We start from the raw sequence: 21355 nt of genomic DNA, 5'->3' as shown, positions 1-21355 counted from the left end.
AACCACTTGTGCAGAAAATTTTAAATGCCCTGCACATTCTGCAGGGCCGGAATTTAACGGCTCTCTTCCTTTGGGTACCTGAGCAAGCGGAATAGTTGGGAATTAAGCAGCGATAGAATATGGCAAAAGGTCAGGCTTTATTCCCCATGAGGATTTCATGTCCCACTTGAAAAAAATAATATGGCTAGCGAGGCAAGGATTTTGGTATGGAAATAGAAATGCTAAAATGAGAGAAGTTAAACCACAAGTCAAATCTTGGTGATCTTCTTTTCGATCCTCAAGACATAAAGAGTCCGTTCTAACTCGTTTAAGAATAGGACTAACGAGACTCACACATGGCTATCTCATGGCCAAGGAAGATAGAAACTGCAGAGCTTATGAGAACGATAAGAAAATTTGTAATGCCACGTTAACTCTCAGAAATTCTCGGAGATAACACCATAACTATTGACAGGCTGATAAGATTTCTAAATAAATCTAATATATTTTCAAAAATTTAACTTAGAATCTAGCCATAAGAGTGACATCATGCCAGACTTTTAAGGCGTACATAATCCTTATGACGGTTGACGCCTTTATATAAAGAAAGTTGAAAGCTTGGCAGAACTACTTTTGAATTCAGAAACTCCTTGCCCACTTGTACCTTGTTCACTACATCTTTACAATCATATTTTATGGTAAATTGATCACCTTATGGGTTCAAGCAAGTGTAAAATACGTCCAAGTTTTTATATTCATAAATTTATTAGTAACTTTTCCTTCAAAATATTTTATAATATTATGCATTATTGAGATATAAGACGGTCAAGATTTCACAATTATGTTTTAATTTTTAGAGCATAGGTGTCTTTACTACTATTCGTATGAATGAAAATTTTCAGTAATTTTTAACATGGCTCAAAATTTAATAAAATTTATACATACTGTGCTCCGAAATTAATATACAGGTTAAATTAAAATTAAAGCAATCCATTATTGATCACTTGGACGGTCGTCTTTTCTGGTTTTAAGGGGGGATGAAAAAAAAGATAGAAGGAGCGAGAGAGAGGGTGGAACTTTGGACGCCCCCTCACCTTACAACTTTCTCGCCCCGTCCCCCTTCTTCAGGAAAGAAGAAAGTTACACTTGGGAATAAGAAGAGGCCCGGGTTAATCCTTATTTATATGCCGGGCCCTTTTAACGAGAAAGAACGACGCCTTGTATAAACATAAAAATGCCTTAAGTCCGCGTCCGACGCTCCAGCCTTACTGGATGTGGAGACAACAGATCAACACATTTGCATTTATCCCAGGGGAGATGTTACGAGGAACATTACTCGCAATGAGAAAATACTTATGTTTTTTTATAAAAGGAGAAAAAAACACATGTAAACTGAAGTAACTTCGGATTAGGGTTGTGGTGGCTTCCATAAGGAAACTAAAAACAAGGTGCAATCTATGTTGATCGATAATGGATATCCAAAATCCTTAGTAAACTGGTTAATGATTAGCAGAAAGAGTATAACCAAAAAACAACCTCCACCAGAGGGATAACAATTTTACCAACCCATAAAATATATATCAGATACATCAAACAATTAAAACAACTATTAGAAACGAAAATAAAAAATACAAAAGCAGTGTTTAAATTTAAAAACATGTTTATTAGGTATCGTGGTCCGCTTGACCAAATAAATCCTTTTCGATTAATTAATCTTTAATTAATGTTTTGGTTGAGATAAAAAAGTCAGTGTCACATGCGGGATTCGAACCCACGAAACTTAGTGTCGGAGTGGATCGAAGTCTCGATAGCTCAAGCGGTTTAGCCGAAGATCGTGGGTTCGAATCCCGTTCGTAACACTGACTTTTTTATCTCAACCAAAAATTAATTAAAGATTAATTAATTTAAAAACAAGGTTGGCAAAAACATTTACCCAAAAGTGAAATGTAAAGAATCACAACTAAAAAACTCTAATGTTGAATATTATTGAATAAAATGTACACAAAACCAGCAATAAATCATGACTTTGATTTATGGAATGTTAAGATTATGATTACTGAGCATAACATCGGTCGAAGGGTATTAAACGAAATGATGTATATTCATCAAGATAACGGGTCTTGTAATTTAGAAACAGACCTCAATGATCTAAGTGCTATTTACAGACCAATTTTGGAACAAGATAAGTCCTCTCCACCAAGAAATCAGAACAATTTACATTAGATTTTAAATAATGAGAACAAAATATAAACATATATTATTTATGTTAAATTTTATCAGCTTCGATTAAACATATAAATACTCAATTAATTGTACACAATTAGGGGACCGCGGTAGCCGAGTGGTTAGCATGAGAGACTCTCACGCCGCGGTCGTGGGTTCGATTCCCGCCGCGGTCGTGGGTTCGATTCCCACCGTTGCCCCTGGCCCTTTTTTCCCAATAACCCCCCAAATTTGAACACACATATACGTTGTCACATGGCTAATATGCATAGTTCATAACGCAAAAAAAAAAANGGGATTCGAACCCACGACTTTCGGCTCAATACGCCGCTGCTCTACCACTTAAGCTACCGTGACTTCGATCGCCCATGCCACAAACTTCTCATTTCGACTACCCGATTTTATACTAATTATAAGCAAATCGCGGCTTCATATAGAAACACTTTTTATTAACGATTATACTAGATTAGCGGGACTGTGTACGATTCACAGGTGTGATTCTAGATTAATACTAAATTATTGGCGTATTGAGCCGAAAGTCGTGGGTTCGAATCCCGCCTGTGACACAAATTTTTCATTTCGAAAAACAATTGTGTACAATTAATTGAGTATATATATTATTTATGTATTTACTGAGATGAAATAGTAGTATTAATAAGAGAAAGAGTTAAATCCGTGGTGGCAGTGATATATACAAGAACCTGCTATGTGTAGATGTTTTATTATTTATATTTTTTATAGTTAAGTTTCTATTTACCATGTTAAGAACCAGACTAGTTTGAAGAAGGAATTTTGTTATTATTTGAGAAACATGTTTAATAACTTATTAAATTCATTAGTTTTCATTGTCCGCATGACCAATTAATATCTTTCAATTAATTAAGGTTTTTAGTTGAAATAAAAAAGTGAGTGTCACGAGCAGGATTCGGACTCACGACCTTCGACTCAATACGCCGCTGCTTGAACCACTTGAGCCATCGTGATGATGATGATCCACTCGGACACCAACTTTATATTACACGACATTTGAAAATGGCAAAAAAGAGGGAAAATTCAATGTTGGGGTTGAGAAGGGGAGTTGGCATCCGAGAAGATCGAAATCACGATAGCTCAAGTGGTTAGAGCAGCGGAGTATTTAGCTGAAGGTCGTGGGTTCGAATCCCGCTCGTGACAATAACTTTTTCATTTCAACCAAAACCTTACATAAAAAGATTGATTCATTGAAAGACGTAATTTGATCAATAGATCACTAAATCTACTGGATTGCTTAAAATGATTATCTGACATGATCCTCCTTTTAACGACTTAACCAAAACCGGAAGAAAAATTACAATTAATTAAGTTTCATGTTGAGATGAAAAAATGTTAATGGCACGAGCGGGATTCGAACCCACGATCTTCGGCTAGATACGCCACTACTCTACCACTTGAGCTATCTTGCCCTCGATCCACTCTGACAATAACTTCCCATCTCAACCCCACCTTTTGAATTTTCTCTCCTTTTTGCCATTTTTCAAGCACTAAAGCTCTCCGTGGCCAATATAGATATATCATATATCTATATCAAATAGATTACACGACATTTGAAAAATGACAAAAAGGAGGGAAAATTCAAAAGGTGGGGCGGAGATGGGAAGTTATTGTCAGAGTGGATCGAGGTCACGATAGCTCAAGTGGTAGAGCAGTGGCGTATCTAGCCGAGATCGTGGGTTCGAATACCGCTCGTGCCATTAACTTTTTTTCATCTCAACTAAAAACCTTAATTAATTGTAATGTTTTAATTGGTCAAGCGGACCACGAAATTAGTGAATCGAAAGAAAAATTGTCATCTTGTTTATATTTCACATAGTTGTAGGTTTTTAGAAGAAATAATACATTTTTAATTATCTTAATGTTTAATACCGAGAAGTTCAGGGTATGAATTAATGTCAAAACTGTGCTTTTTCAATGAAGAAGATACGCGCCAGTTGGGGAAAAAAATACCTACCTGGCTTATTCGTTTATCAACGTAAAAAATGAAAATAAAATATTCATAAAGAGCAAGAAAAAAGTGACATTGAAAATGGAAAATGCACCCCTCCAGGACGTAAGGGGGTAGCTTGCAAGTGAAAGTGGCTTCAATTCATTCCCCGTCGAGGATCTAGAAACATAATAGGGTATCAGGTGAACCGTTTCTCCATCCTATTTTATCCAGCATTATACCTGATTTGTCTTCTCCTGAGTTGATTAAGAATCTCCGTACTTTATTTAAAAAATATATTTATCCGTAATATAACGGCCGTATAAAATATCGGAGCTTTTAAAAAGATTGAATTCTTTAAGGTAGACTGCTCCTTTAAAAGACCTCATCGAAATTTCTTTGATCCACCAGGAATTAAATAATCAATAAACTCCTCCCCTTTTTACGCTATCTGTCAGGTTTGTTTATTATCAGAAGATTATTTATAACATGCGCGTCTGTATTGCTATCAAATTGTTCGACAAAAAATATCGTCAGTATAACTATTATAATAAATTATTCAGCAAAAGATCGATTCCCTTTTAACACGCACAATAACATTTAGAATCGGTAATCTCTTTGTTATTTCTGAAGAATAATTTTCCCAATTGTATTAATAAAATATATATAAAGCAAAACGAGCATTAAAATGGCATTAGTTGATTTGATTCAGATCAAAACTCTGTTAAACAAAGTTAAAAATTGTAATCCAAAAATAGCATCCTAAAGATGTTATTCGATATAATTCAAGTAATTATTAAAAATGAAATCGTGCTAACAGCCATTTTTCAAAGTTTTCTCGACCCAAGTCTACACAAAGGTGCAAGTTTTCCTGACTAAAAACGAAATATGTTGTTTAACTCGGCGAATGTTTACATATTTTTTTCAAGCAGAAGTTATATCATCCCACAGGAAGTTGATTTTGAAAAAAAAATCCCATAATCTTTACAAGACGTATTTTGTTGTTTTCAAACCATTTATGTTTTAGTGGTCAACTGACCAAGATACTTCTTTCAATTATTTATTCTTTTTAAGCAAGCTTTTGGTTGAGATAAAAAAGTGAGTGTCTCCAGCGGGATTCGAACCCACGACCTTCGGCTAAATACGCCGCTGTTCTACCTCTTTAGCTATCGTGACTTCGATCCTCTCGGACACCAATTCTCCATCTCAACCTACAACCGTACAAATTTTCCCTCTTTTTGCCAATTTCAAATGTCGTGGATTCTCAGCGACTTATGAAGTGGCCACGGTGAGCTGTCAGTGAAATGATACTTGTTTTACTTATTAAATATTAATCCATTTATGTTTTAGAGGTCAATTGACCAAGATACTTCTTTCAAATGATAATCTTTTTATGTAAGGTTTGGTTGAGATAAAAAGTGAGTGTAACAAGCGGGATTCGAACCCACGACCTTCGGCTAAATACGCTGCTGTTCTACCACTTGTTTTTAATGTCACTACTCTTCCGATTTAAAATTTGACTGTTCCAACTTCTTCACATTTGTATTTTTAAATCGAACTACACATCCATTTGCACTACAACATTGCAACAACATCTATAACATTATGTCGGAAAGAGAAATGTCTCGTTTTTTCCCTGTGAGCGTTGGGGTTCCTCGAGGGTCAGTAATAAGTCCGTTTCTTTTGAGTCTCTTTAAACATCGTAGGAAACGGGCTCAGGGTAGTGGTCTAGATGGGTGAGGTTAGATTTTTTGTCGGTAGAATACTTCAATATATAAAAAATCAAAGTTCAGCAAAATCAGCGTACGTTTGGTGAATGTAAATAGATCTTCGTGGTAGAAACACTAGTTAAACCTTAGATAATCTGGTAAAACTAATTAAAATTAATACTTTGTGAATTACGGGCTTGCTTACAATATACCGTCGCGGTTCGGGGAGGGTGGAGGATTCAGGAATTGCATAAAATATATTGTCTAATCCGGCTTTAGGGCTCACGTATGGGAAAATAATGATTTGTATTAATTAACTGGGGGTGGTAGAGGAGTCTAGGTCTGTATTAATCAAGATATATCATGTTGTATGCAAAGCGATGGCACGTCGCCGGATACAAGCCAATCGTAGAAGGTTGTTAGCCTGGAAACAACGCGCCTCGGTTCACATAACATCTCACAATGGAGCTAATTGAACACGTGTGATAAATTATGGCCAATCGCAAAGGCGAATTTCTCTTCTTCGGCGATGCCGTGTAGTGAATGCGAAATCTGGTTTTGATTTTGATAATTTTCCGTTCGGGGGAGGATTGAACCAAAAGAGAAATTCGCTCGACCATTATGCTAACACCAGTATCGTTTGAATTTAATTAAACAAGAAGAAGATTGAAAAAATAAAGCCCTTTTTTTAATTAATCTACGAGGCTTACTCTCTCACTATCGCGTGAGTTTTCTCCTGAACTTAGTCACTTTACTTTAATCAGACTTGGCCTATAAATTTTAAACAATAACACGGTTAAAAAACTTTACACGGAATTTAATGCATAACTTCCTTGTGTAAACCTGCTATATTAAGCCACGACCGTTGTAATCAGACACGACAAACTCAGTTATGGCTGGAATCGTACTTCATCACTGTTTGCCGGTATAGTTTGGGTTTTCATGTATTCCGAGAAAGGCTGTGGTTGTGACAAGACCTAACGTTGTCCAATATCGGTGGTTGAAATAAACCACTAATTGAAATATTCCGTTTTCTACGTGAAAGTAATTTCCAACGCATGGAATTAATCATCGTAATAAAAATCGATAACATGCCTCTCTCATTAGTCGAAATGGAAACGAGACTTGCTTATTTCTGGAACTGACAACACTTTCCTGACAGGTTACTTGCTCGAAATAGGTCCATAAATTATTACAAATGAAGTAATTAGTGATACGTTCTATTTTTGAATCACGATTTTCATGAAATTTTTGTTACACAAAAATATTTCGTTGACCTCGCAGACATCAAAAATAAAATTAACAATTTAATATTTAAGATATTTTTATTATAATAAGTAATAAAAAAGGATAAAATATTTTACGATAGGGAAGGTAAACCAACAAATTAAATTTCGTCATATAGGCCAATGTTGTAAATTCAATTTCAAAATTCTTTGAGAGAGAGAGAGGGTGTGACGAAGGGCGAAAGGGTAAGGGGAAAGAAGAGAGAGAGAGAGCGAGAGAAAGAGAGAGAGGGAGGGAGAGAGAGAGAGAGAGAGAAAAGAAGCGAGAGAGAGAGAGAGAGAGAGAGAGAGAGAAAAGTAGCGAGAGAGAGGTGGTGGGGAGGGTGAGAGGGAATGGAGAGAGAAAGTGTGAGAGCGAAAACAAGAGAGAGAGGTAGTGGGGACTGTGTGAGGGGAAGGAGAGAAAGAAAGAGGGAGAGAGAGAGAGAGAAAGAGAGAAAACAAGAGAGGGTGTTGGAGAGGGTGAGAGGGGATGGGAAGAGAGAGAGAGAGAGAGTGTGTGAGAGGGGGTAAGAGGGGGATAGAGATGGAGGGACCACCAAATTAATGTTCGTTATATGGACCAATATTTTTAATTCAATTTCAAAATTCTTTGAGAGGGGAGAGAGAGAGAGAGAGAGAGAGAGAGAGAGAGAGAGAGAGAGAGAGAGAGAGAGAGAGAGAGAAAGAGGGTGGGGGATGGTGAGAGGGGGATAGAGAAGAAGGGAGGGGAGTGGGAGGGGGTTAGAGGGGGAGAGATGTAGTGAGGGTCAGAGGGAGAGGTAGAGATGTAGAGAAAGGGAGAGAGAGAGTGAGAGAGAGTGAGAAAGAGTGGGAGAGAGAGAATACTTTATTCTGGGTCTATGTGCCCTAAGAATAACAATAAAGTCCCAAAATGTTACAAATCTAGCACTTGAATTATTGAAGGTTTACGTTAACATAAAGTAAACTAAATCACCTTACACAAAATGAAAAAAAAAATGGAAATAAGAATTTAGGGGAAAGTAGTAATTATAAACAATTCTCTTCCCTGTGCGAACATATCACAAGCTGTAAACTTAAAAGCTGAGAAAAGGAAGATAACAAGCTTTCTAATGTAGTAAGAGCAATAAAAAAATTGTCACCGATGATGTTTCTGTTTGGAGGGAGATGAGGTGTTTGCACAGAAGGGATTTAAAAGTGGTAAGGGAGGCTTTGGGGATTGGCAAAGGAAGTGAATTCCAGAGATTTTTAGAGCTTTAGAGAGGAAGGGCTTCTCAAATATGGAGGTTTTATGACGAGGAAGATATAGGTCATTGGGAAACGAACAGGGGTTAAGAGAGAGAATAGAGCATTTCAACTGAAATAGCTTGAAAATATAGTGAGTGAGGAGGAGAATTTATGCACTGATAACGCTAAGAGCTTAGGAAATGGGTTTTATGGAAGGAGGGATAAAGCCAAGATAGATCAGAATTCAGGTGTGAGACACTAGTCATTCGGGGGCTGCCGAAAATAAAGTCTTCTAATAATCAGTGTTTTCAGATGCTCTTCTTGTTCTTCTGAAAGACGACCATAAGCAACACAGGCGTAATCGAAAAGGAGTTTACGAGTGGTGAAAGGAGCCAGGACCGGCGGAATTGAATTAGGGATCCTCTACAGCGTCGGGAAATTTGGGAAATGTAAGGTTTCCAGGAAAGATTTTGGTTAAATGTAACACCGAAGTTTTAACAGTCGGGCGCAAGGAGTTAGGCTAATTTGGGCGATTTTGGGTTGTAATAAGATCCTATAACAATAGTTTTGGACTTTTTATCATTTAATAATATGTTGTTGTTATGTGCATATTTTTTATGGAATTCGAAAAACTATTAATTAAAAGATGAAAGCCTATCATAGGAAAAAAGAACCATCAATTTTTCTTTTGAACAAATCACAACAATAAAGTTTAAATAATTATTGATATAATTGAAATAGTTTTGTAAACGAAATTGTTCCGCCTAGTATCTGGACGTGATAGTCAGGCATAAAGGCTTAACATATAAACTTAAATAAACAAGTCATCCTAAACCAGTAGGTACAAGTTTTCTTCTATCAAATCTTGTAGGGACTTTTCGGAGTAAAGTACGAAGACGAATAATCCTAACTTTGTTCCCCAAGGGAACGTCCCAGGACCAATCTTGTTTCTGCTTTATACTAGTCACCCAGTTAATAGCGTCGGTCAATTTGTAGAAATATGTATTTGTACAAATTTAAATAAAGAAAAGGTGGATCCAAATGAGGGTCATCTGAATCCATCTCTTATTTGTTTAAAATTACAGTGGTTTGATATTATTATTTAATATTATTACATTTTCAAATTTTTTCTAGGTCTGTCTGATTATGGATATTTAATGGTACACTTATCCTCAAACCTCAGCAGTTTAACGAATTTTTTCTTCCATCTCTCTCACTTCCCAGTTCTAAAATTCGATCCCAAAATGGAACAACGATATTTACTACTGATAACGCTGTTAAAATACAGCTTTTATAATAAGCGTTGGATGGTTGACATTTCCATGAACGTACATAAAGTTTTCCCAAATATAAATTCTCATTACATCTATAAAATAAAATAAATATGAGTTAGGTACAAGGAAGTATTGCACAATTTAAGTGTTTTAAGCCACTCCTTTTTAGCCTGACCTTTAAACAGATGAAATCATAATTTGATATAAAAGTTTCTTTTGCTCTCACATTTGTACCGCGATAACACGTAATCCGTCAAATCTTGTATTATTAATTTCAATTATGATTTTAATGGACTTATCAGGTCATAAAATTGCGATCGGTTTGACCGAGAGACAATTAACTGTTGAGAGTAGTTCGTTCAACATTGATCATTTCTGACTCGTCGATCCTCCCTTTTGCGGAAAACGAGCTGATAATTTATTTACAGCTAGATAGAAAATTTGACGAAACCGCCATCAACAGTTGCTTAAATATTGGGTGTTATTCTAAATTTACTTTACCCCACTTTGAAACTGGAAATGCTGATTAATCGAATAATTTATTAAAATTGGGCAAACCTGTGAAACCAGTAATTTTAGGCTTATTAGTTATTAAAGTTCAAACAGAAGTTAAGGTGACAAGTTTGTGGGGTTGGTTATTTTGACAAACTCTTTCGACCATCAGAAGTGTTTGGAGGAGTGATTTATTTTTTGGGCACATTATGATTTCAGTGTAAATATCCGTTATTTTTCGGTGTCTTCATTTATTCCGTATATACCAAGAGTAATCAAATATGCCAATTTATTACTGTCTTGGAATTTTTGTAACACAGCTGTGTGAATCTTTTTGGTAAAGTCTCACTACTGAATGTGATAGGTCCAATAGGTATAATGATCTGGTTGCAAATAAGGATCTGGTTTTGGATTGAGTTTCTTTCTAAAACTTAATACATTTGTATACATCTAAAATTCGGTTCTGTTCTCTTTTACCTTAGACTCCAGCGTCCTACCTAGTTCAATAACTAAGAGACTCTAATATCCCAAAATATTGTCCAAAAAAGACGGTTCACAGGCTCGCTAAGATGTTCGAATGTCCATGGAGTTATGCTTTTTCCGGGCATATAATTTAAAAAAACCTTTCTGATTTAGAAAAATATCTAAAATGTAAAACTTTAACTCACCGTTTATACCATTATGTATTAATCAGTATATCTCCGGTTTAAATGCACATATTTCTATTTTCAAACAAAATCTTCAAAATTACTTATTGTTTAAAAAAAACCAACAAAGAATTTTACTCTCTAAACACCTGGTTCACGCAACACACCCAGCTCATCTTGAAGGTGAAGTTGAATAAAATGCAATAATACAGTAAATCAACAACTCTCAAAAATAATTAATCTTTATGTAAGGTATTGGTTGGGATAAAAAAAGACAGTGTCATGAACGCGATTCGAACCACGACCTTCCGCTAAATACGCCGCTGCTCGAACCACTTGAGCTATCGTGACTTCGATCCACTCGGACACAAACTTTCCACCTCAACCTACTTTTCGAATTTTCCCTCCTTTTTGCCATTTTTCAAAATTCGTGTAATCAGGATTCGATTCTCGGCGAAAAATGAAATTGGATGAAAATTGGATCGAAGTCACGATAGCTCAAGTGGTTGAGCAGCGCCCTATTTAATCGAAGGACGTGGGTTCGAATCCCGCTCGTGAAACTGGTTTTTTACTTCACCAAAGCCTTAAATAAAGATTAATTAATTGAATGAAGTTATTTGGTCAATCGGACCATGATCACAAACCGTATTTTCACTCTCTGATTCCACCTCCGCTGGGAGGAAACCAGCGTAGAGAGACTGACAAAAACTGGTAGTAGAGCGTTTAATTCACAGAATTGAAGCTTTTTTTCAAAATCTAATTTTATTCGCAATTAAATGATCACAAATCGTTCTTTAGAACTTAAAATATATCATGTTTTGTCTATTAATTTCATTGTTGGTTAAGATAAAAACATACATGTTCTATAACGGGGAATATTTTATTGGGTATAAAGATTAAAAAATATTGATTTTTCGCAAATTGTAATAAACTTTCTGTAAGAAAATTAGGTAAAAAAATGGTCAAAAGGACAAAACTTGGATTTGACGTTATTTACGAGATTCCAGGGTTATAAAACAGTTCAATACCGACTTTCGTGGAAATTGAAGTAAATTACTCTTTTGACTCATAATTTTGACATGCTTGTAGAAGTTCTAACATTATTTTTATTAATAGTTAGGGAACAATTTTTTAGGATTGATGTTTCATTTTAAAGAAATTGTCAAGTGCGTTTTAAAATTGCATCAAAAATTAATATCGGACTGGTATTTCTATTTAAAAAACGAGGTTAGTTTCAGGCAAAAAATTTTTTTGTTTTATGTAATTTATTATAGAGATATTTTATATACTTTTGTAGTATATAGATCGGTAAAAAGGTGCGTTTCTCTTCTTTCAAATGGTAGGTTTGTCGTTAAAATCCTTTTAATCATTTTGGAATTATAGACGTTTCAATCAGACAGAGAACGACTTCGGACATAGGGTAGGCTAAACCCTTACAACGCCTGTGTCATGCCGAACTGTTGGCTCGTTTTATATATTTTTAAAAATAATTTTTATTTGTATCTTTACTTAATACTGCATTTTATAAATGTGATCGAAAACCGTATTTTCACACGATCTCTCTACTCTCTGATTCCACTCTGAAACCAGCGGAGAGAGACTGATAAAAGCTGGTAGCAGAGCGTTTAATTCACAGAATTGAAGCTTTTTTCAAAATCTAATTTTAGTCGTAATTAAATGATCATAAATCCTTCTTTAGAGATTAAAATATATCATGTTTTGTCTATTAGTTTCATTGTTGGTTAAGATAAAAACAAAGATGTTCTATGACGCAGAATATTCTATTGGGTATGATTTATAAAGATTAAAAAAATACTGATTTTTTGCAAATTGTAATAAATATTATGTAAGCAAACTAGGTCAGAAAATAGTTAAAACTTGAATTTGACCTGATTCAGGCGTTATAAAACACTTAAATACTGATTCTCGCGGAAATCGATATAAATTAATTTTTTGGCTGGTACTTGTGACATTTCTAGTACAAGTTCTAACATAATTTTTATTAATAGTTAGGAAACAAAGGAAACAAATTTTCATGGTTGATATTTCATTTTAAAGAAATTGTCAAGGTAAGGTTGTGCATTTAAAATTGCATCAAAAATTAATATCGGACTGGTATTTCTATTTAAAAAACGAGGTTAATTTCTGGCAAAAATATTTTCTTTCTTTATGTAATTTTTTATAAAAATGGTACGTTTGGCGTTAATATCCTTTTAGTCATTTTTGAATTATAGCGACTTCGGACATAGGTTAGGCTAAACCCGTGCAACGTCTGTGTCATGCCGAACTGTTGGCCCGTTTTATTTATTTTAAATTTTATTTTTAAATCATTTTATCACCCTACTTAGAAGTATATTTTATAAATATGTGTTTTTTACACGATCAGAGAACTAACGCTAATGCCAGCGCTGCACCCCCCCCTCCATATATTTAAAGTGGCCGCAGTGAAGACTTGTATAAAGTTATTTTAGTGTTCAGGGTCAAGAAGGATTTCGGTCCTAAGGGTCTAGGGTCAATGTCGTACTATTTATAAAAGTACCCATCGAACCTGATTGTTGATTATTAATATTGTGTGACGGTACGACGCAGAATATTATAATTTGGATTGATTTAATAAAATAAATACTGCTATTTTGGCATTTTTAATAAACGTCAGAAAATGGTCAAAACCGCGTTGTCGTGATTCTAGCGTTATAAAACTTTTAAATAATGACTTTCGCGCAAATTGGTGCAAATTAATTTTTTTGACTGATATTTTCGACGATCTTTCTGCGTGATCCCTAAGAAAAGTTCCAACGTCATTTTTGTGAATAATAGGAAATCGATTTTGATGGGTGATAATTCGTTTTAAAGAAAGTGTCAAGTGGACTTTATAAACATTAAAATGTATCAAACATTATAATCGGATTATTATTTCCATTAAAAAAAAAGAAGTTTAATTTCTGACAAATAATGACTATTTTACATATTTTTCTGGTACATGCGTCCTTAAAAAGCTAGTTTCCTTCTTTAAAATGTTATGTTTAACGTTAAAATCCTTTTTAGCCGTTTTTGAATAATAACAGTTTCAATCAGATAATCAGAGAAGGACTTCTTAAAAATTGATAAAATTTTAGGGTTAAAAAAATCGATAAAACTAAAATTAAACTATATATCGATAAAAAAAATTATATTTAGGGTTCTCTGAATGAAATTTCATGGTAGTTTCACGAAAAAATGTATAAACTTGTTTATTTTAAAATATTTAGTTATTGGCAATTTTTGGTTAGTTGTAAACGTTCATAGCTTTTACTATATTTTTATTGCAATGTACATAAAACTTACTGTGAAATGATGAATTTACATAACTGATTTGAGCAAGTAGAACGGCGAAATTTTTTTTTGTTGAAAAAATCGGAAAATCTCAACTTTCAAATTTTTTGGCGAAATCAGGCCCTATTCAGAAGATGTGGCGGATACGTGTCCAATATTTTGGAGTGTAGAATCATTAAAAAAAATTGGTCCAAATCCTTGACAAACCAACCTGTTTGTCCCCTTGTAAGTGTAACATTTTGTACAACCGTACTACCTCTCATATTTCGTTTTTGACATATTTCCCTACATTCTCGCTGACTCTCTCTCTCTCTCTCTCTCTCTCTCTCTCTCTCTCTCTTCTCTCACTCATAAACTCATCTCTTTCTGTCTCTCTTCCTTCTCTTTTTCTCTCTCACTCTCTCTCTCGCTACACACATATATATATATATATATATATTTGTATATATAATAATGTATATTATTATTGAATATATACATTTTGATTGTTATATATAAATTTTCATGTTATTTCACGTAAAGTTGCAGAAAAATCCACGTGACCTAACTTTGCATACAAAAAGAAAACGTAATTCTCTCTCTCTCTCTCTCTCTCTCTCGCTCTCTGTCTCTCTCTTTCTCTCTTCTTTACACTATTCAACTTTAAATCGCATGAGTGGCTACGAGACTTTGCATAGTATAAGAAAACATCATCATAACCATCTTAATCTCTCCTTCTCTTATTCTCACTCTATCACTTTCTCTCTCTCTCTCTTCTTCACATTATTTCACCTTAAGTTGCAGTTAAGTCCACGAGACCTAACTTCGCGTTGTAAAAAAATCATCATCTTCTATCTTTCTAATATTTTCTCTCTGTCACTCTTGTTCTCTCTCTGACTGTCTGCCACTCTATTTTCTCCTTCTTTCCGTCTCTCTCTCTTTCTCTCTCTCTCTCTCTCTCTCTCTCTCTCTCTCTCTCTCTCTCGTCACATTAGTTCACATTAAGTTGCAGAAAGTCCTCGAGACCTAACTTCGCGTAGTAAAAGTAAACATCCAAATTATCATCATCTATCTTTCTAATGCTTTCTCTCTCTCCCTCTCTCCGTCTGCCTGTCAGTCACTCTCCTTCTTTCCCGCTCACTCACTCTCTCTTTTTCACTCTCTTTTCTCATTACTTCACGTTAAATTGCAGAAAAGGTCTAGAGCCTTAACTTTGCGTAGTAAAAGAAAGCATCAAAACTATCATTATCTATCTTTCTAACCATTTCTCTCTCACTCTCTCTCTCTCTCTCTCTCTCTCTCTCTCTTTCTTGCTCTTTACCCCAGTTTAAAAAAATCGAGGTTGAACATGGTTTATCAATTCATTTTAAAAAATGTAAAGCTATATTATTAGAACATCACAAAACGTTTGCAAATTTAAACAAAAATAATATTATAGAAAACAAACTTGAAGAAATGATGACAGTACTTTTCTTTTAAACAATGAAATATAATATTCTAGGCTGAGTGATGAATAAATATTTTACCTGGAATACACATGTTTATAAAGCTTGCAACAAAATATATTCCATTCAAAGGTGACTAAGAGAAGTGAGAAGCGTATATACATTTCATAAATAAGATTTTTGTTTCTGATCTCAAGACTTGAATTTTCATAAAAAATACCGTCCACAAGTTAAGTTTATCCTTATGGTGATCATGGCCTGTGTACATGTTTTTTCAACATGGTGTTAGAAATTTATTTTCGTTTCTATGTGCACTCCAAGGTGTTTAGTAGTTTCACCTATTGAATAGGTGAATTACTTCTTGATGAATGTAGTAGATCTTCGACGAGTGAATAGCATTACTTAGGTTTTGTCCTTATTAGGTCTGGTTCGCCATGGTAAAAAGTATTTATAACGTTTTTAGAGCTTTTGTGTACTCATTTGTTATTGCACAACCCTATAAAGATGCCCTTATAAACGACGTATCGTGCAAATAAAACCAGCTCAGAGTTTGTCTTGAGTTTTGACTAATTAATATTTATAGAAATGACTTATCGAAACTCAGACACAACAGGTATTTGATCGTTAAGCCATCCTGAAAGGAATTACTTTAATTTGCAAGTCACAGCCATAGAGGAACGGCGATTTTTGGCTAGATTTGTCTAAAAACACATTCAGATATTATCTGCCGTTTATCCCCTGAAAGTTCTTGCTTAGGTTTTTACACACGGTTGAGAATTTGTACTCGGCACGTAAAATTGGATCGGATTCAGTTTCAGAGGGTGGTTTGGTGAAAGGGGGATGATGAGAAATATTTTTAACCGTCGCTCATTACCCCGAGAGAACTAAGGTAGAAGCCTTTTACAAACGAGTAGCTCTTTAGTTCCACCCTTGGTAAAACTTGCCTGTGGGGAGCCTTATGAGGCCCATCTAGCAACCGTGGTGGAGTTAGCCAACTTGTAATTCCTCGGCGAACCCCTTTCTCTCCTGGGGCCCTTTACCTCGGAGATTTAATATCTTACCGGTTCATTCACTTTCAAATTATATTAATACTTCTTTGCTCAGTGACACGTTTATTCCCATTTCAAGCTACAAATTGACGGGCTTATTTTAAACTTCCTATAGAGTGGTTTTCTCGTTTTTCAAGCTTATCAGGAGAGATAACTTTATCTCCGATGAAAAGGAAGGAAAGCAAGGGGGAAAAACTCTTTTTGAGATCTTTTCACAATGATTAACGATCCTGATACTAAACTACCGAGTAAAACTATCGTCTTTTCAGAAGATCTGAATTCATTATAAAATCGGTTATAAAACGGCAAAGCTTTTTCGGAGCACCGGTCTCCTAGGAGAAAAACAAAAAGTGGATTATCGAGTAAGGGCAAACAGACCGTAATAAGAAAAAGAGGTTTTTCACGTTGTCCTTCCCTGCCTCTTGAAATTTCCGAGAAAGAGATGAAGCCAGTGGATATAAAAGGGGATCCGGCATACAAATGGCATTTTTATAATTCCGTAGACGTCTGTATTATTTCAGTCACAACTATATACAACACATTAGAGCAGATTTTTGACGATCTTAAAGCAAAATTAAAAAAAAAAATCTTCATACAATGTCTTTATCCAACAATTAATTCCCTTCACTTAACCCTTGATCATCAGTTTGGTTTTTGACATTGTTGTACTGTTCAATAATTTTTTCAATTTTTTTTTTTTTTTTTTTTTTTTTTTTTTTTTTTTTTTTTTTTTTTGTATCCCAGATTATATCTCCAGTGAGCGGTTGCTCCACATGATGGGCCGTAGGCCCGAAACGTTCATGTAATAGACAAAATTGAATAAAATAGTTCAACCAGGGAGAACTTGGGATTTTTCAACCTTTGGATAAGAATTGCTACAAACCGTGGATTTTAAGAAAAAGGTGATAATTTTGTGTACCTAGTGTGTGCTGAAAATGAATGCATTTATTAATCCATTAACCATCAATTAAATTAGTTATGCAATATATCTAGAGGGTGATGGAGGAATATCGAGTCCAGTAATGAGTGAGACAGTGAATAGTTTAAGGAACCTATTGAGTTAGGGCTGACTAATCTGTTGGTAGACCCTGGAGTCGTAACGCATAAAACCGAGATCAGACCCTGGACTGCCAAAACCTTGCAGTTGTGAATTTCAAATAAAACGAAAAAAAGGAAAATTATTCAATGTTATTAAATTAATGCTATATGCCAACTTATTGGTAAAAAAAAAGGTACACATTAGTTCATATTACATTGAAGGATCGGAGTTTGGAAGGCCATCATGAGTTTGGCAAGAAGTACCATCGGACAACTTTTATTAACAGTAGTTGGAAGTGACGTTTTTTAACGCTTTGCGGGACGGAAATGATCCCGGGCCATGATAAAGTTTATTTCCCTCGACTGTTGATTGACTTTTATATCCAACGTGGATCAAGCGAGGAAATTGAAAACTTGCAAGTCGTCCGATGAAAGGGCGTGTTTTCCTAGATAATTTTCCAGTTTTAGTCGGATGATACTCCCTGGCTGATTTTCCCTCTGTTATATCAACGTTCCCTTCTATCGGCTGTCACGCCCAGGGCCATTTTATTTACGGAAAGCCCACGACAGCGCTATTATGAATATTACTCGATGTAAAATAATATTATAATGATGGAACCGGCTGAGTGGGGAGGAGCCTGTCAAAAGCCAATACCGCTGCAAGTTACACGACGCTACGGATAATGTCGTGACTTTCTTTTAAATAATACATTTTATGGGTAGCCTCTCGTTTATTTCCTAAACCTTAGTTCTGCCTTCCTTTTACCTTTAATGCCGATCGTTGAATTTTACATGAATACGACCGTTCATTCATAAATAAAAGAGTAATTTTTTTTTAAATTTATTTATGTATTTACATTGCTGCGCTAAGTAAATTTTATAATATGTATACATGTTAAAAAACAAAATAAACAATATGTATATACAAAAAGAAAAAAGGAACTAGTTATTAATAGTCATTTCTATGTATTTGTGTTAATTAGTATAACTTTCACTTGAGGTCGCTTCAGTCGTCGTGGAGGATTACTTGGACTGGTAACGAACCAAAACCTTTTTCTGATGGGTTATCTGACATAATAATTGTTTGTGACACTTCTTGTAGCTGTTTATAACTATTTCGAAGACATATCTATAAAGGTCATGATAATACTGGACACATATAAAAAAGCGCCTTTGGTTGAACCCCAAATTTCATATGAAAAATGGCAACTCTTACTGAATCTATGAGTATGATGACGCATTTCAAAAATCACACTAAATGCGATCGATATATCACAAAAGTATGAAGTTCTTAGTAAATAAATAAAAAAATTCCTGTGTTGGATTAGAATGTCGGAATCAGGAATCCGGAAAAATGACACAGTCGAAAGGCATGCCAAAAAAGCCGCATTAAAGGGTTTAAATTAAAGAATATGATATGACAAATTGTGACAGAAGATGATTTTTAAATACCGGTTGCTTAGAGGACTAGCACGAGCTGTCCGCTGGATCCACAGGAGGTACAGGTCAAAATACATTGATTTCCAAGAATGTAATGGCTTGTCAGAAATTTTACTCGACTGTTGTTCGAATCCAGATTAACTATGGATTATGGGGTGCTCAAAATATTTGGATTAGAAGGAGATGCCAAACTGCGCTACATGAGATAATGCTGAAGAAGAAAGACAAATACGTGAGATAAAATTTACTCCTTGCTGGGTGTTTCTAGGCCCTTTAATTTGGAGGCACATATTTTAAAGGGTAGAAGGACTTATACAAAGTACTACTTGAGCATATCAGAGACTGTTGTGCATATAGGTGATCGGAGTGCGGTGACGGAAGGATACAGAGCATGTTACCCGTGGTGCCCCAAGAATAGACTTTTCCATTACGTATTTATCTCGATATTTACGGTTTTTATCCACGGCTTCAAAGGAAAAACGTTTTAAAAAATCTTGTATTTTTGTCCTCTTTTCAGGGGGTTGATTGCCCGTGCCCGTTCCTCGGTAGCTGGACCCGACGACGGATCCACTTCACCTTTAAGAGCATACGAATCACCAAACTGCCCCAAATGGGTCAAAGATAAAAGAACTATCGGCAAACCAAGGTCTGACTGGTAATTGTTTTTGAGTAGTGTCTGTGAGTTCCAAGCATGTCGTTTGTCAATGTATAGCCCAAGGTAGAGGACTATATTAGCTGATAAAAAAGGGATAGAATTGTAATATATGGGAGAAGTGGTTATTCTTCAGGGTTGAAATTGACACGTTTTTTAAGTTTTTATCATTTTCTATCTCTTCAACCAATTCACAAGTGAAGTAACGGGTTTGCAGATTTCTAGTTAAGAGCAAAGGATGGCGGTATTATTCACATGGTAGTAGGGAGAGTTCAGAAAGGGTAGGAATGTCAGCAGTGTAGAGGATGGGTCCTAAGTCACTTCCTTGGGGGACCCCTGCATCTATACGATCCTGCATCTATAGGTAAAAACACCTATTGAAACTTGTAGGCCTCACACCATCGATTTTCCTAGCTGAGATCCTTGCAGTAGATCTTGATGTATAAGAAAAAATTTGAAAAGTATTAATGTGGGCACATATACATTTTCTGGGACAGAAAAACAGTACTGTAAGCTTTAACTTATCCACCTTCAGTCACAGGCCTGGAAATGTTTAAAATGCATCCAATTCGAGGACAAACAAAATTGACCCGAGGGTGGTTGAAGAAAGGAACAGGTTGACAAACTAGCAAAGTCAAAAGCACCAAATCCTTTGGAAAAGAACAAAAACTGGCCCGCACCAAACCATGCTAAAATCGGAACAGAAAAAATAGAGAAAGAAATAATCACATATTGGATTAATTCAGCAGGTTCTAAACAATTAAATAAGTTCCTCAACACCTCAACCAGGCAAACAAAAATCTACCACTTTATCGAAAAACAAGAATTAGGTAAAATAATACATCTTTATACCAGTCATTATCCGTTTCATTAAAATTTTGTTAAATCAGACAAACAGAAACCTGCCGACTCTGTCATGAAACAGCGATATCATATGTGACTGCAATGCATTCGTAACTTTATCGTTGAGCACTTTCTGGAGTATGAAAATAAAGAAAAGTCAATTCCACAATAGATCTTTATTTATCTTTATAGGTCAGTTTCCTTCTAAGGAAGCAATTCATAAAAAAGGATTCCCATCCAATCCCACTAAATGTATTGCCCGAAGGTGAATAACGATTCATTCAGCTTCATGATCGCTGTACTGCAAATCAAAATCCACAACGAATATTTTTTTATAAAATCTAGTAAAAGAAAAACACTTTGCTTATACACATTTTCTTCGTAGGAAGTAGATTTTCATAGTACGAGCTCCTGTGATTTTTTTTCATGTCCTATGGTTATAAATTTATAGATATAATAAAATTAAAATTTTTTGCTCTTTGAAGGCATTGCGTAATTCTTTGGTGTGTTGCCCTTGATTCTCCTTCTTGCAAAAACTAAACTTGCAACTCATAAACTTTTATTTTTATGTCTAGTAGATATTTAAAAAATTTACTACTTTGATAAATATGAATAATTGCCACTTTTTATTTATATTTTTACATAAAAATCGGCCAAGGTATTTGATAAGGATAAATAAATAAATCGTTCAAAAAATAAATATTTTTTTAGAGCTGTGTTCGAAAACAAAAGGGAAGAATTCAAATGGAAAACATCGTAAATTTGCAAAATGATTCGCTGTTTGCTTATAGCCAAGTAATAATTTCTTTCTTTGATCACACCGGCTTTTCCCATAATAT

The 21355-nt window shown here is 35.0% G+C and overlaps 1 protein-coding gene across 4 annotated transcripts in view; it reads right to left on the bottom strand.

The window, feature by feature from the left end:
- The window catches only part of LOC112127962 (discoidin domain-containing receptor 2-like), a 177018-nt gene that overhangs the window by 98923 nt on the left and 56740 nt on the right, over window positions 1–21355 (bottom strand). The window lies entirely within an intron of this gene.

Source organism: Cimex lectularius, unplaced genomic scaffold, assembly GCF_000648675.2.
Source record: "Cimex lectularius strain Harlan isolate CLEC.00 unplaced genomic scaffold, Clec_2.1 scaffold356, whole genome shotgun sequence".
Classification (NCBI taxonomy): domain Eukaryota; kingdom Metazoa; phylum Arthropoda; class Insecta; order Hemiptera; family Cimicidae; genus Cimex; species Cimex lectularius.
The sequence above is the reverse complement of the archived record's forward strand: the minus strand, read 5'-3'. Positions and strand labels throughout refer to the sequence as shown.